The 12868-nt window shown below is 42.5% G+C and overlaps 1 long non-coding RNA gene across 1 annotated transcript; it reads left to right on the top strand.

Annotated features, from left to right (window-relative positions):
• Positions 1 to 873: 873 nt before the first annotated feature.
• LOC125942750 (uncharacterized) lies at positions 874 to 10309 on the top strand. Its single transcript, XR_007465332.1, has 4 exons — positions 874 to 967; positions 2342 to 2454; positions 6330 to 6386; positions 10177 to 10309. It is a non-coding gene; the product is annotated as an uncharacterized LOC125942750 (long non-coding RNA).
• Positions 10310 to 12868: the final 2559 nt, after the last annotated feature.

Below are 12868 nucleotides of genomic sequence, written 5' to 3'. Positions count from 1 at the left end.
TGTGATTAAGACACAGAAAATGGCACTGGTCGCCCAAAATATGGCGTAATCAATGTCGAGACTATAGTAAAAAATTAGTAGTCTCGCTCGAAGGTCGAAGCACTGACTGCGACAGCAACGTTTAGCCTTGCGCTTGAACTGCTGGGACGCTGTTCGAACTATACCTGGGTCCGACTAACATGGACGCGACCGTACGCTGGTGCGGCAAATTTTATCGCACCCTTTTATTATGCCGGGTAGGACCTGTAATAACATCGCACAGGCACCACTGTGCTGCCCATAAATTTCACCACCAGTGAAATTACATCACTTTCAGATTGTGAGCACTAATATTTCTTTTCTACATTTATGAATAGTGTTTTCGAAGACTTAAGATAAAATGCAGCCACTGTGAATGTTATATTTCACGTAATTTGCTTGTGGGCTACACTGTAAAAAATTTCCGTAATTTTACAGCAAAAACCTACGTAAAATTTACGTAGAGCATTCTGTTTTATGAAAAACGGCGGGATTCTACGTAAAAAAGACGGACGTGAGCTCCGTTTATGAAAAACGGCGGGATTCTACGTAAAAAAGACGGACGTGAGCTCCGTTTTTGAAATACGGAGAGCCGTCCATAATTTCATGAGGAGGGCAACTGAACATGTTACTAGTGAAAAATGAACACGCAAAGAATATAACGAAAAGACACTGTCTACTCTCACTGCCAGTTACATATATCACCATAGATAACGCTGTTTGAACATTATTCGCGTGCGAGCATAGTAAACACACAAAAAGAAGCAGGTAGGGTTTGAGCGGTGGCGCTGCTTACCACCCCTTCGTCGCGCCTACACGCTGCGTTGGATTCCTCCAGCACAAACAACTGTACGAGTACTCGCTAATGGCGGACGGTGAAGGTGGTGTTCCTGTCGCATTTGTGATTTCACAGTAAATAGGAAGGAATCGGCGCTGGATTGTTACACAAGTAAGTGATTTAAGTGTCCTTTTTTCGTTGTTGGTGCACGTCGCGCGTGCGAAATGCTCCGCGATGGCCGGTGATGGGCTCAATTGTGTTGTGTGAGCACGCTCTTTAACGAGATTCCTTGGCCGCCATGAGGATTGACAAAGCGACATTGCGAGTCTGTGATAAAGGGGTGTTTCATTTGTTGTGTTGAATGCATACTCACTACAACTGAGACGTGTAGGCAATATTAGCGGCGTTGACGCCTCTAGTAGCTCCTTTGTCATCTAATGTGGCCGCTGGTTTACGGACGTTAGCATTCCAGTTAGTACTGTGTTGTGCTGTGTGCTCGGCGTTCCAAAATTAAGTGAAGGCGTTGTACCCGTTAGTATCTCTCTCGACGCGGTGCAACGTTATGTTACCAATATTCGGTGACGCATTGCATCACAGTGAAATTTTTAGCAATTATTATAAGCTTCGGACGCAGTGCCTTGGCTGGGCGTGCATAATCGCAGTGTTCACGCCCGGGATTGGAAGATTGCTCATGTATGAAGACCTCATTGAGCATGTTCGATGTGCATGCCCCTTCATTACAATCAAATGACGGTGGAGCGTGCTTACTGCCATAACCTTGTGCCACCTGCAGTGGTAGGGAACACGGGTGTCACACGGTGCCCTTTCGTTTGTTGTAGAGCCCGAGCAATCGTGCACGATCGCAATTGAAAGTTGTCCGCGTGATACCCGTTAAGAGTCATTGCAAAGGAAACGGATTATTTTCTACCTGGCAATCTGTATTCGTTTTTTTTTGACAGCTACCAGGCTGACGATTAACGTTCTGATGCAGTACTTCAGCATATCACGTATTCTGGGAGGGAGGATTGCCGCTTAAGTTCTGCCCATATGCGGCCGTAATTGTAAAACAAATGCATGCGAACAGTAATTTTTAACTTAACCTTGACATAGAATAGTGGTGGCCAAACGTGCATTACGGACGTTCCAAAGTTATATATATTCCTAACAAGTGTAAAAACAAACCAAACTATATGTCAACACTGATGTTGAAGGGAGGTTCACACTTACTGTCTCGAGTTGCATAGCCTAATTTTCAGCTTACACGCATCACTGCAATAATTCTAAAATGTGTGCATGTGTTGTAAGTTATGCAGGGCAAAATTTTTGTCAGCTCATTTTTCTAATAGAAAGTGCTTCATAAAGTTTTTTTTGCAAAAAGTTAAACGAGGCCATTAGCACTTTATAAAATACTGTGAGCTATCTCACAGCAATAACAGTAACTCAGTGACGAGCTTATATGCAATAGTGTAATTGTATATAAAGATGTTTGTGCTTTGCTTTGGATGACCGGTCAGAAAGTAACTGATATCAGTATTTCATTTGCAGCTGTTGCACCAGTGAAGGATGTCTGTGTGCCGCCTTGCATTCAGTTTCTCAGTCATGGGGGCCTGCTTGCAACACCAGTGGCAAAGCAGTCTTGCATTGTGCTATTTGTTCTGGTAAGCTGTGCCATTCTATCGTATATCAGTCATGCATATACAGTCCTAATGGACATTGATTGCAAATGTTGGTTGAATGACAATGCCTATACAAGTATAATAATTGTTGCAGATGCATCCAAAAGATAAATGATGTTTTGTTCTTCCTGGGGCAACCAATTGGTTCAGCATGAGGACGTCGACTTGAAAGTGGGATTGTTTCATACTTGTCTCGGTTGCACATGAGTTGTGTTCAAAAAACGCTAATAGCACCAGATTTCGGGATATGAGGCAACAGATAAAACATGCACCAATAAAAATTCTTCGTTTAGTTTGCCTCTATGAGTATGCAAAAACACCTGCATACTGACCTCTAACACTGTCATGCATGGGCTCCATGGTAACTAAGTGTAGCCACAGTTAAGCTCACTGTTAGCCACTGCTCAGCTTACTATAATAGGTGAAGATGCCTCGACGGATTTGCGTGTGACATTGGAAGGTATTATAACAAGGTAAAATACAGCTTCAGCACACAGCTGTGTCACGTGGTCAGATGACCAAAATATATGAATATTTTGAAGGGAATGAACAGCACTACTGCCAGAATGAAGTGAAGGTGAAGGGCACAGCAACACATTCCCTTTATCCTGTCTATGGCGCACCATCAGTTCCTTCCTATACATGCACCAACCAGCCCAGTTCAGAACGCTCTAGCAGTTCATCTGAAATACCTTAATTTGTCTAGAAGATTAAGTGTATACACACTAGTGTATACACTGTGGGGGCTATTCTGCGAGTTTTGTATGTTTTGAACATGTGCCATGAGGATTCTTAATTGCTCAAAACTTGATATACAACTGCACAAAGCAGCATCAATAGCTACGTTGCTTCCCCATCTTGTGTCGAGGGTCTTTGCGTGTTTCCTAAGATAGTCCTTGTGTCGTCGTCCTGTTTGTCCTACATAATTGCTGCTGCAGGACAGTAGGATGTTGTAAACAGCACCAACTGCACTTCCTATGATCTCCAGCACATACTTCTTGATGCAAACTTCACGTATTGGCCTGGTCCGGTTGACATTTTCGTACCTGCCCAGTTTGTTTGGCCCTGAAAATAAAGAGGTAGTTCCAACTCTCCCCAGCAATTTGCTTGAATTGAAAGCTTCCTTTGTGTACATATTGTATAGCAATGGTAGGCCTTGGCTTCCTTGAAGTACTCCGACTGGAGACTTCACCTATGTTCAGCTCCGTTAAATGCTTCTTGGCAACGCATGGCGAAAGGCAGTGCGAACACACTGTTAAAAGCAACCGTACTTGGGTCTGGAAGCTCCCCTCCACTTCGTGATGGTCCTTGTGTTCCTGTAGCAACAACACGCTTCAGTGTTCAAGTGCGCTAATAGGAAAGGCCAAGACACTTTTGAGTGTGGGGCATAGATCCAGGACGACGCTCACCACAGAAAACCTTCAAGCCAGATATTGGAGCTTGCCTTCCAGCAGTTTTACTTCCATGAGCACACCTGGCACTGTGGAGGAGACATTAAAAAATGGCTGAACTTCTTGAGTAGCCTTGCTTGGCAACTTCTCACAGACAAAAACACTGTCAGGTAACCGTAAAACACTAGCTATTGTGGGCACCAGTGTAGTAAAGTTATTTTGCTTCATTGGCAACTTTCTCCTCTATATTAGGTGAAGTAAGGCTACTAAATGGGTAGAGTGATTTTCTTCCTGTCTTCTCTGCAGTGCTAGATGAGTTCACGTACGGGGAAAAACTACCACTAGACAGTGATCTTCCATTTCTGGACCACAGGGTTTTCTTTGGTTATGTATGCTGGAGCTATGCCCAATGTTTGGAGGAGGGTATTCTGCCTTCCGCATCGGCACACTCTTTCGCTGTGAAGCTCATCACAGGAACACCAAAAGGCGTCCTCAAGAAATCGAGGCATCACCAAGTGGAGGAGAGCTTCTGAACCCATGTCTAACATTTCCTTAAAGTGTAGTGGCCACTGTTATATCATATTCACAAGGTCAGTCATAGTGTCAAAGAGACTGTTGGGAAAGCTGGAACTTTCCTTTTACTTTTCACGTCGAGCAATCTGGGTACATTGTGCGAAAAGGGTGACTCGGACCGAGCCTTGACGCAAAGTGTAGCAAAAGGCAGAACAGCAGTTCAACTGTGCGGTTGTTGTTTACATTATCCCGCTATCCAGCAGCTGCAACTACGCAGGACAACAAGCCTAGTATATATATATGTTTGTCTGTAAACAAAATTCTTTGCCTGCATTCATGTTGTCTAGCCTTCTCCCGTCTTTTCGTGCTGTCCCCAAGTAATCGCATAGGTACACTCTTACATAACTTGCAATTATAAGATTCATGCTTGGGAATATAATCGGAAACTGTGCCATATGGATGACATAATTCATTACACGTGGTGTTAAAGTGGCTGTGCAGTCTGGGTAGGGGCTTCAAATCGGCTTGTTATAGCAATTCATAAGTTGCTTCCAAAACTTGAGATACAAATATTCAAGCTATGTCTGTGAAAACAGTGCATCATGTTACAAGGAACTGTTGGAACACTCATGGGAAATAGCTCGGTATTGTGAGAGGTTGTAGAAACTTGCTTCAACTTGCTTTCTACAGCATTTTATAAAGATGCTTTTTTAACTCCCGCATCTGTCGTGTTGTCTCATCACAAAACTGTAAACAAATATGAGTATTATGCCTTGAGTTTCAGTAAAGATTATATGAATATGATTAATCCTTTCCGACGCTATGCACACAATTCAATACACCAAGATAGTGCATTAATAGCAATGGCATTGATTAAAGTAAGGATATTTAAAATGTGTCCCGTACATCTTCAAACTCTTCTAATTGAAATAGTGCTGCATGTTTGAATTACACAGGCAAATTGTTTTAGTAAAGGAAGTATGAAGGTAGATGGTTGGGTACTTTGCTTGGTGTATGTAATTGTATGTATGTCACTTCTTTCATCGTTTTTCACAGTGTGTTGCACCAGTCATAATTTTCGAATGGCTGGATAGGTGCTATTCAAGCCTGGTAGACATGAAATAGTTGATGTTTGCAAATCTGATGTACTTGCACTGATTTTTTGCATGGAGTGCACATTCCATAAACTTGACAAACTCACTAAAGAACTGAAAACTCCTAATCTATTGTACTTCTGTAAGCATTTTATGAATATGAAGATGTAAGAAATGCGGTGAACCTAAGTTTTCAATCAACACAACTAATTGGCATGTGAAAGGGTTAAGGAAAGAGGCGCCTTGAAACAATTTCTCGAAACATCGCAACATACCACCTGAGGGTCTCCAACCTTAACCTCTTACTACTGTTTTGCAAATCACAATATTGACTGAATGCAATATTTTTCTGACCAGTCTTTCATGTAATGTAAAGAAAGTTAACACGCCTAGTCTTACATGAAGATAAATTCGAAATCATTTATTTATAGCACTCACTTAGCAGCAGTTCTGAACTTTTCTTTATCAGTATAGTACTTGTGATTCACCTTTGTATTGCTGAGTACAGGTAGAGATATGGTTAGTTGTTTACTAGAAAGGATCCCGAATTTTCCACCTTCTGATTGTAGCTTAGACCGTCACTTGTACTTCACAAGGAGTGGACTGTGGTAGCTAGGAAATATAGTTTTCCTGAGAATTTCCATGCATGCAATTTTGATTCTGTCTGCTAGCATGTTTGTATTAAAGCATGAATTTCATAGATTAGAGGCTCCATGAAGGTACATTCTGTCGTTGAATGTCTATGAGATGGTTAAGCAGGTTGACTGTATCTAGTTACAACTCCTCATGCCCTGTGGCAGTTACGTTTGTGTGGTTTGGTGCTGTCAGTGTAAGCTTAACATTTCTTTCCTTCTCCCAGGAAGGACACAAGCATTGAGGAGCCATTTGACCTGCCACTACACTGATACGGTATTTGGTAGGTTCTATTACAGGTTTTCTTTCGTGTAGTAGTACCTGCTATAATTCTGTATAAAAAAAACGGGAACCACACGCATGCAGTTTTTAGCCACATAGATTGACAGACATGTAGACGTTTAACGCGAAGAAAGATCGCATCATCTTCCACCTGCTTCTACTCATGATAACTGTTTTTTTTAATCTAGGTTTGCGCTTGCATCTTTGGAAATGAAGGGCAAGAAAACCATCAGCAGCCAGGTATTTACTTTGTTATTGTGTTCTCGTAGCCTGTCATTTATACATCTACCAGTTTGACCAATGTAGGACCGTCCACACTCAAAGGAATGTCGTATAAAACACACGTGATGCAATCAATGAATTTGTTTTATGTTCATTTTCGCATGCAGTATCCGCAATTCTTTCTGGCTTTGTCTTCCTGCACAGGCTCTCCAATTTATTAGGAGCTGAAAAAACTATGTTGATATCAGACCTTCCAGCAATCTTTATTCTGTGGAAGAAACTATGTATGTAGGGGATGACAGCAACCTTTCTTTTCTTTATGTCGGTGTTTGTACCATTCACCTTGCTCGGAACCTTTTTTCACTTGGCTCGGGTAACCAGCGCCGCTTAAACGTGAGACTTGCCATCTGAAGCTATTGTGCATTAGGTGCCGGCATGGCTTCTTGAGCGCTTCACTGAAACACACCTTCATGATTCCCCCTCTTCAAGTTTTGTATGCACGGAATGAAATGGTAAAAGTGACTTACTTGCCCTAGGTTCTTAACCCCAGCAGGTTTTGTTATCGGTGAGCACAAAATTTATGTGAAGGAATCCAAACTTCCCGTCACATGGCTATCCTGCACCTAATGCACGATTGCTTCGAACGGCAAGTCTCACGTTTAAGCGGCTTTGTTTACCCGAGCCACGTGCTCATGTCAGTCACAGCAGACTGCTTAAAAAGGCACAGCAAAAAGGTTCTGAGCAGGTATATGGTACAAGTACCGATATAAAGAAAAAGATTGCTGCCATGCCCTACATATATAGTTTCTCCCACAGATTAAAGATTGCTGGAAGGAGTGACATCAATGTTGTTTTTTCGACGCCTACTAAATTAATGAGCCTGTGTGGGAAGTCAAGGCCAGAAAGAATTTTGGATACTGCATGCGAGAAGGAACATAAAAGCAAATTCATTGATTATATCGCGTGTGTTGTATACCGCATTCCTCTTGGGTGTGGAGGGTCCTACATTGGCCAAACTGTTAGATGTATAAATGACAGGCTATGAGAAAACAATAACAAATTAAATACCCTGGCTGCTGACGGTTTTCTTGCCCTTCATTGCCAAAGATAAGTGCAAACCTAGATTCAAAAAAGCAGTCATCATGAATAGAAGCAGGTGCAAGATAATGCGCTGAACTATATAGACACTACAAACATATCAACATTTGGTGACGCATGCATCAGTAAGCCTTCAATTTCATTATCCTCGAAAGAGCTTGATTATCTTTGTTCGCGTTAAACGTGTACATGTGTCAATCTGTGTGGCTAAAAAAACTGCATGCGTGTGGTTCCTGGTTTTCTTTAGTTCATGTTTACCGTGCCTTCACACGTGTTGTATGACGTTTTGAGGGTATATATAGTGACGAGAACAGGAAATAAATCTGATGTTGGAAGTTAACACTGTGCATGTCAAATGTGCCTTTCTGTTGTACCTGTTGTTCAGCCTTGCGCTGCAATAAAATAAAAGATGCCATACAAACAAGCCCCTATAGCTACCCTCATTGTTAGTTTCGCAAGAAAAAGAATTGTCTTTGAAAATAAATTATAGAAACACCTGTTCAGTTGGAAGCATTTTTTTCTGGATTCTGCCAAATTCGTATTTTGATTAATCCCAAAGAAAAAGTGTTGTGGCTATGGCTCTAAGAATATTTTGCCACAGACTGCAGGCAAATAGCATGAATTCCAACTAATTACCACGGAGTATCCCTGCTACGATATAAAGTAAAACTTTGAAAACACATCATTGCACATGTTTTAAGTTCAGTGTGTTTTTCTCTGCATCTATTAACAGCACGGAATTTGGCCATCCTGTTGCCATTGAAGTCGCAGACATTTGGGCAAATAGCTCTGCCCTCGTTGACTCTCAATATCCACGAGAAGCGCTCATATTTGGACATTGCTTTAGTTTGAGCTTTACTTTAAAATTTCTTTAGGAGAGGCGGAATTCCCAAATTAAGCAAGTCACCCAAGTAATGCTGTCTGGAACGACGTGTTGCATTATTTGTTTGGTTCTGGGGTTGCCAGTCAAGGAATGGACAGAATAAACGGTACTGCCTGTAGCTGCCACATATGGGGTCCATGTGTACTTGTTGCAGGTTCATTTACGTCGCGAAAGTGCTACAGGTTACTTCGAAAAGCACAGACTGACAAAACGGCAAATTTTTGGGGGAACACAGCGACTTATGTGGATTGACCTTGGGGTGGTGTGACTATAATTATAACTTTTTAAGGGAGTGGAGATAGTATGTTGACGCACTGACGACTATAACTTTCAATTATCATTGCTTAAGTAAAAAGTATATTGCACATTGATACTTTCATGACAAAAACCAACCAAATCTGAAAGAGGCTGAAAGGCACACATGTTGTATTGCAAGGCATGCTTTCTTCATATCGTTGCTAATTTATAAGCTGGTCATCTGGACAGTACCTCTGGCTTGGTTGTTTTGCATCGGAATTGTACAACATGAGTGGTTTGAGCTTGTTTTAAGAGTGCTTCATTGTTTTGGGAAAACAGTGGAATCTGCAAGGTTTTCTATTAGAGCAGTGAAAGTTGAAAGCCATGGTCCGCAGTATGGTGGGAGTCGTGGTAGCTCTACCTACATGCAGAAAATGTAATCTCTGACTGTCAATGTGCACGTGAGAGTTTTGCCTGTTCCAAGTGAGCCATCAAATAACTTGGGTAGATTTCATCTGAAGTTGTTCATGTTATAAGGCTAGGAACATATACCAACAAGGCAGAGTATGACATTTTTTTTAGAGCACTGGTAGTTACATTTGTGACTTGGAAATCATTTATTGTTGATGTATCTGACTAAAAACGGTGATGATGGTGGTACAGTAAACCTTGTTACAAGAGGCACCCAAGGGACTCGGGAAACATGTCTCTTGTAACCAAGGTCTCTTGTAACCAAAATTCTAAAAACACTGAGGAGTCGGACTAGACCACTTTATTATACATGAGCACCAAAGTGTGTTTAAACTCATCTTTGATGCGAACAGAGCTGTCTCATGGAAACATGGCTATGGCTCCGGAGTTTGATTACCGACATACAAAGCGACCAGCACCGTATACGCTGTGACAGAAATCCAACTAAATGGTACTCTGTCACAGAGTCGGTGTGGGAGCGCGACGATTATAGAAGCATAATGGCAGAAAATTCAGTGAAATTGGTAGTCTCAACCATGTGAGGAATGACAGCCAGCTGCGGAACGAAACAAAATAGAGCCAAGGAAGTGAAAATTGCAGCGCATACCGGTTAGTACGACGTTAGGCGCATTACGTGAGCGTGTCTGGGTTGTGTCTCTTATAAATAGTGAAGAATTTGTTCTAGCGACATAAAAAAAGTTGTCCTTAGTAACCGAGTGTCTCTTGTAACCATGTCTCTTGTATGCAATGTTGTTAACATGGCGAACATAGGAAAACCAACCAAACCATTTTGAAATGTCTCTCATAACCGAGTGTCTCTTGTAATGAGATTTTACTACTAATAAAGAGTCTTAATTGATTGTTTTTTTTTCCTTTTCAGGCAAAGGCAGGAGGCATCTGCAAGCAACCAATCATTCCGATTCTCAACCAATCCTTCTAGTCAGCCCATTTCTAGTGTCTTATCTTGCCAGTTTTTTTCAGTAAAGCACAATAAACACGCAGTTTCGTTCAGATTCAGGTGGCTTGTTGCTTTTTGGGCACGAATTTGTATGTATGCTTTGTACACGTCATGTACAGAACTCAAATGCAACATGGCAACACTGACACGAAGATGAAGCGGTGTAGAAGACAGTTACACAAGGAGGAAACGTGCACACAGCATTTTCAGTGTGGTGTATGTCCACTTATGTGCATTGATTTCTGCCCCATTTCAAGCTATATCTGATGTGAGTTAGCCATGTTGTAATGTAGAACTTGGCATAACTTATTTCAATGAAACAAACAATTTTCTCATTTGCTGGAGATATACACCCGCATCATCATTTACAAACCAAATTTTGCACCTGTTGATACGAAGCAAGATAAAGCTGAACAAGTTCGTACGGATTCATGGTACAGGCACGCAAGCATAGAAGACATGGACACAAGAAGAACAAAAAAAGGTGTTTCTGTCTTCCTTTCTGTTCTTTTTGTGTGTTTTATGTGCATACCTTTCCTCACTACGGTCTGTCCGTTTTTAATTAGGAAAGTACGGTGCTCAATTTACAGAATATCCGTTCTACGGAGCTCACCGTTTTGTATTTGGAAAATACAGACAATTCCGTGATCACAACTACGGAAATAACCATTTTTCATTTGACGGAACTCTCCGTTTTCCATTCGACGGAAATCACCGTTTTCCATTTGACGGAACTCTCCGTTTTCCATTCAACGGAAAAAAATTTTACAGACTATCCGTTTGACGGAAACGCTGTTTTTCATTTACGGAAAAGTGTCCGGCAACGTTTTACCTTCAACTTTCACCGTAAACTGAAGAAATTTTTTACAGTGTATCATTCCCAAAATTATAAGGAATACGTCAGTCAAGAATGTAAGAACTGGCATCAGCTATTTTAGCAATAGAGTAGTGTAGCAATATACCCCCCCCCCCGCCTATACGGCATGGATAAACATATAGCATACATTACCTAAATTTATGCGGAAACCCACGCCGACGGCGACGCGTACGGCAACTACGACGGCGAAAATTCGCTTGGAGTGTTCATATAATTGTTTTCGAAATAAAAATCGCGGCATAAGTTTCCGATGGTTATGGTGGGCATAGATGACAGTGGCAGAGCCGGCTGGTGACTGGTGGTGCTGTCTCACAACAAGATAATGCCTTGATAGAGTGCAGGGTGAATCTGCGGACGGCCATCAGGCACAGTATGCGACAAAGTGATCGGTGCAGACCCGAAGACACATGCACCGAACCCGGCACCATTGAGTCTACATTTCTCCGCTGTCGCTGTCCGTTGTTCGTTGCAAGAAAAGCCCAAGGGCGGCTAGATCACCTACCTTCTCTTGAATGTCGGAAGAAGCCGGCAGGGACGGGTTTTCTGCTGGTCGCGGGGCGGGACATCACAGGGCGAGGTGGAACCGTATACCTCATAGTCGATCTTTTGGAGCAGTGACTACCGGGTGCCTTAATGGGACTGCACAGCCGAGCGCAGGCAGTCGTACGGCCTTTGGGCTGGTGGATGATGCTGTACGGCAGGGATGACGTCCAGAAGAGGGGCTTGCTTGAGTGGTTCCATCGTGATGTCGTTCAGATGGCTTGCATGGGGTAAATTTGCACAGGTGTTTTATTTTGACTTTTTAGAGCATACATCCATGGCCTGATATTTAGAGCATGGTGACACTTTGTTGGGGGAAACGGGTTTGAAATCAACCATCAGAAATGGAATTTCCGTTGGTGGTTTCCACTGGTTGATCCGCTAGATGCTGTAATTTATTCTACTGGTTGATCTCTGTCAGTTATTGGGTGTCCCACGTAACTTGTGCCAAAATCGAGAAGTATGCAAGTTTTTGAATTGAATTCTGGGGCTTTAGTTGCCAAAACCACGATTTGATTATGAGGCACGCCGTACTGGGGGACTACGGATTAACTTGGACCACCAGGGGTTCGTTAACGTGCCTCCAGTGCACGAGAAGCGGGTGTTTTTGCATTTCCTCCCCATCGAAATGCGGTCGCCACGGCCGGGATTGGATCCCGCGGCCTTGTGCTTAGCAGCGCAAGACCATAGCTACTATGCCACGGTGGCGGGTAAACGTATGCAAGTGCCACGTAGCTGGTGGACAGAACGAAGGTAATGTTGTTCGCGATCGCTTGGAGCAAGTCAAGCTATATTTTGTATTTCGTTAAGTTACATAATAAGCTATTATAAACTAATCAACCGCTCAAATATTAAGTTCAGATAAAAAGTGTGAATGAGAAAATTGTAGGCTATCCTGAAAAACTCGCGATCCGGCATTCTGTTGCTCCAAACATGCCACATAAATGTTTTTTCCAACACCTCGACGTCCCCACGTGGGAGGCCTAGGCCCTGCCACCACCGCTTGCTGGTTTTAATAAAGTTTATTCAGTCAGTCAGTCTGAAAGAAAGCCCGCAAAACACAAAAACGTGCCGCGCCTCTAGTCGTGCGGCATCATTTTCGTAAGATTTTACCTGTAACCACTTTGGGTGCAAGAAGATATTGTTCAGCGTTTTTTGGGATATCTTCGTGGAAGGGGGGGGGGGCATCCATGCCTT

Source organism: Dermacentor silvarum, chromosome 1 (genome assembly GCF_013339745.2).
Source record: "Dermacentor silvarum isolate Dsil-2018 chromosome 1, BIME_Dsil_1.4, whole genome shotgun sequence".
In the NCBI taxonomy this organism is placed as follows: domain Eukaryota; kingdom Metazoa; phylum Arthropoda; class Arachnida; order Ixodida; family Ixodidae; genus Dermacentor; species Dermacentor silvarum.
This window is presented reverse-complemented; position numbering and strand designations above follow the sequence as displayed.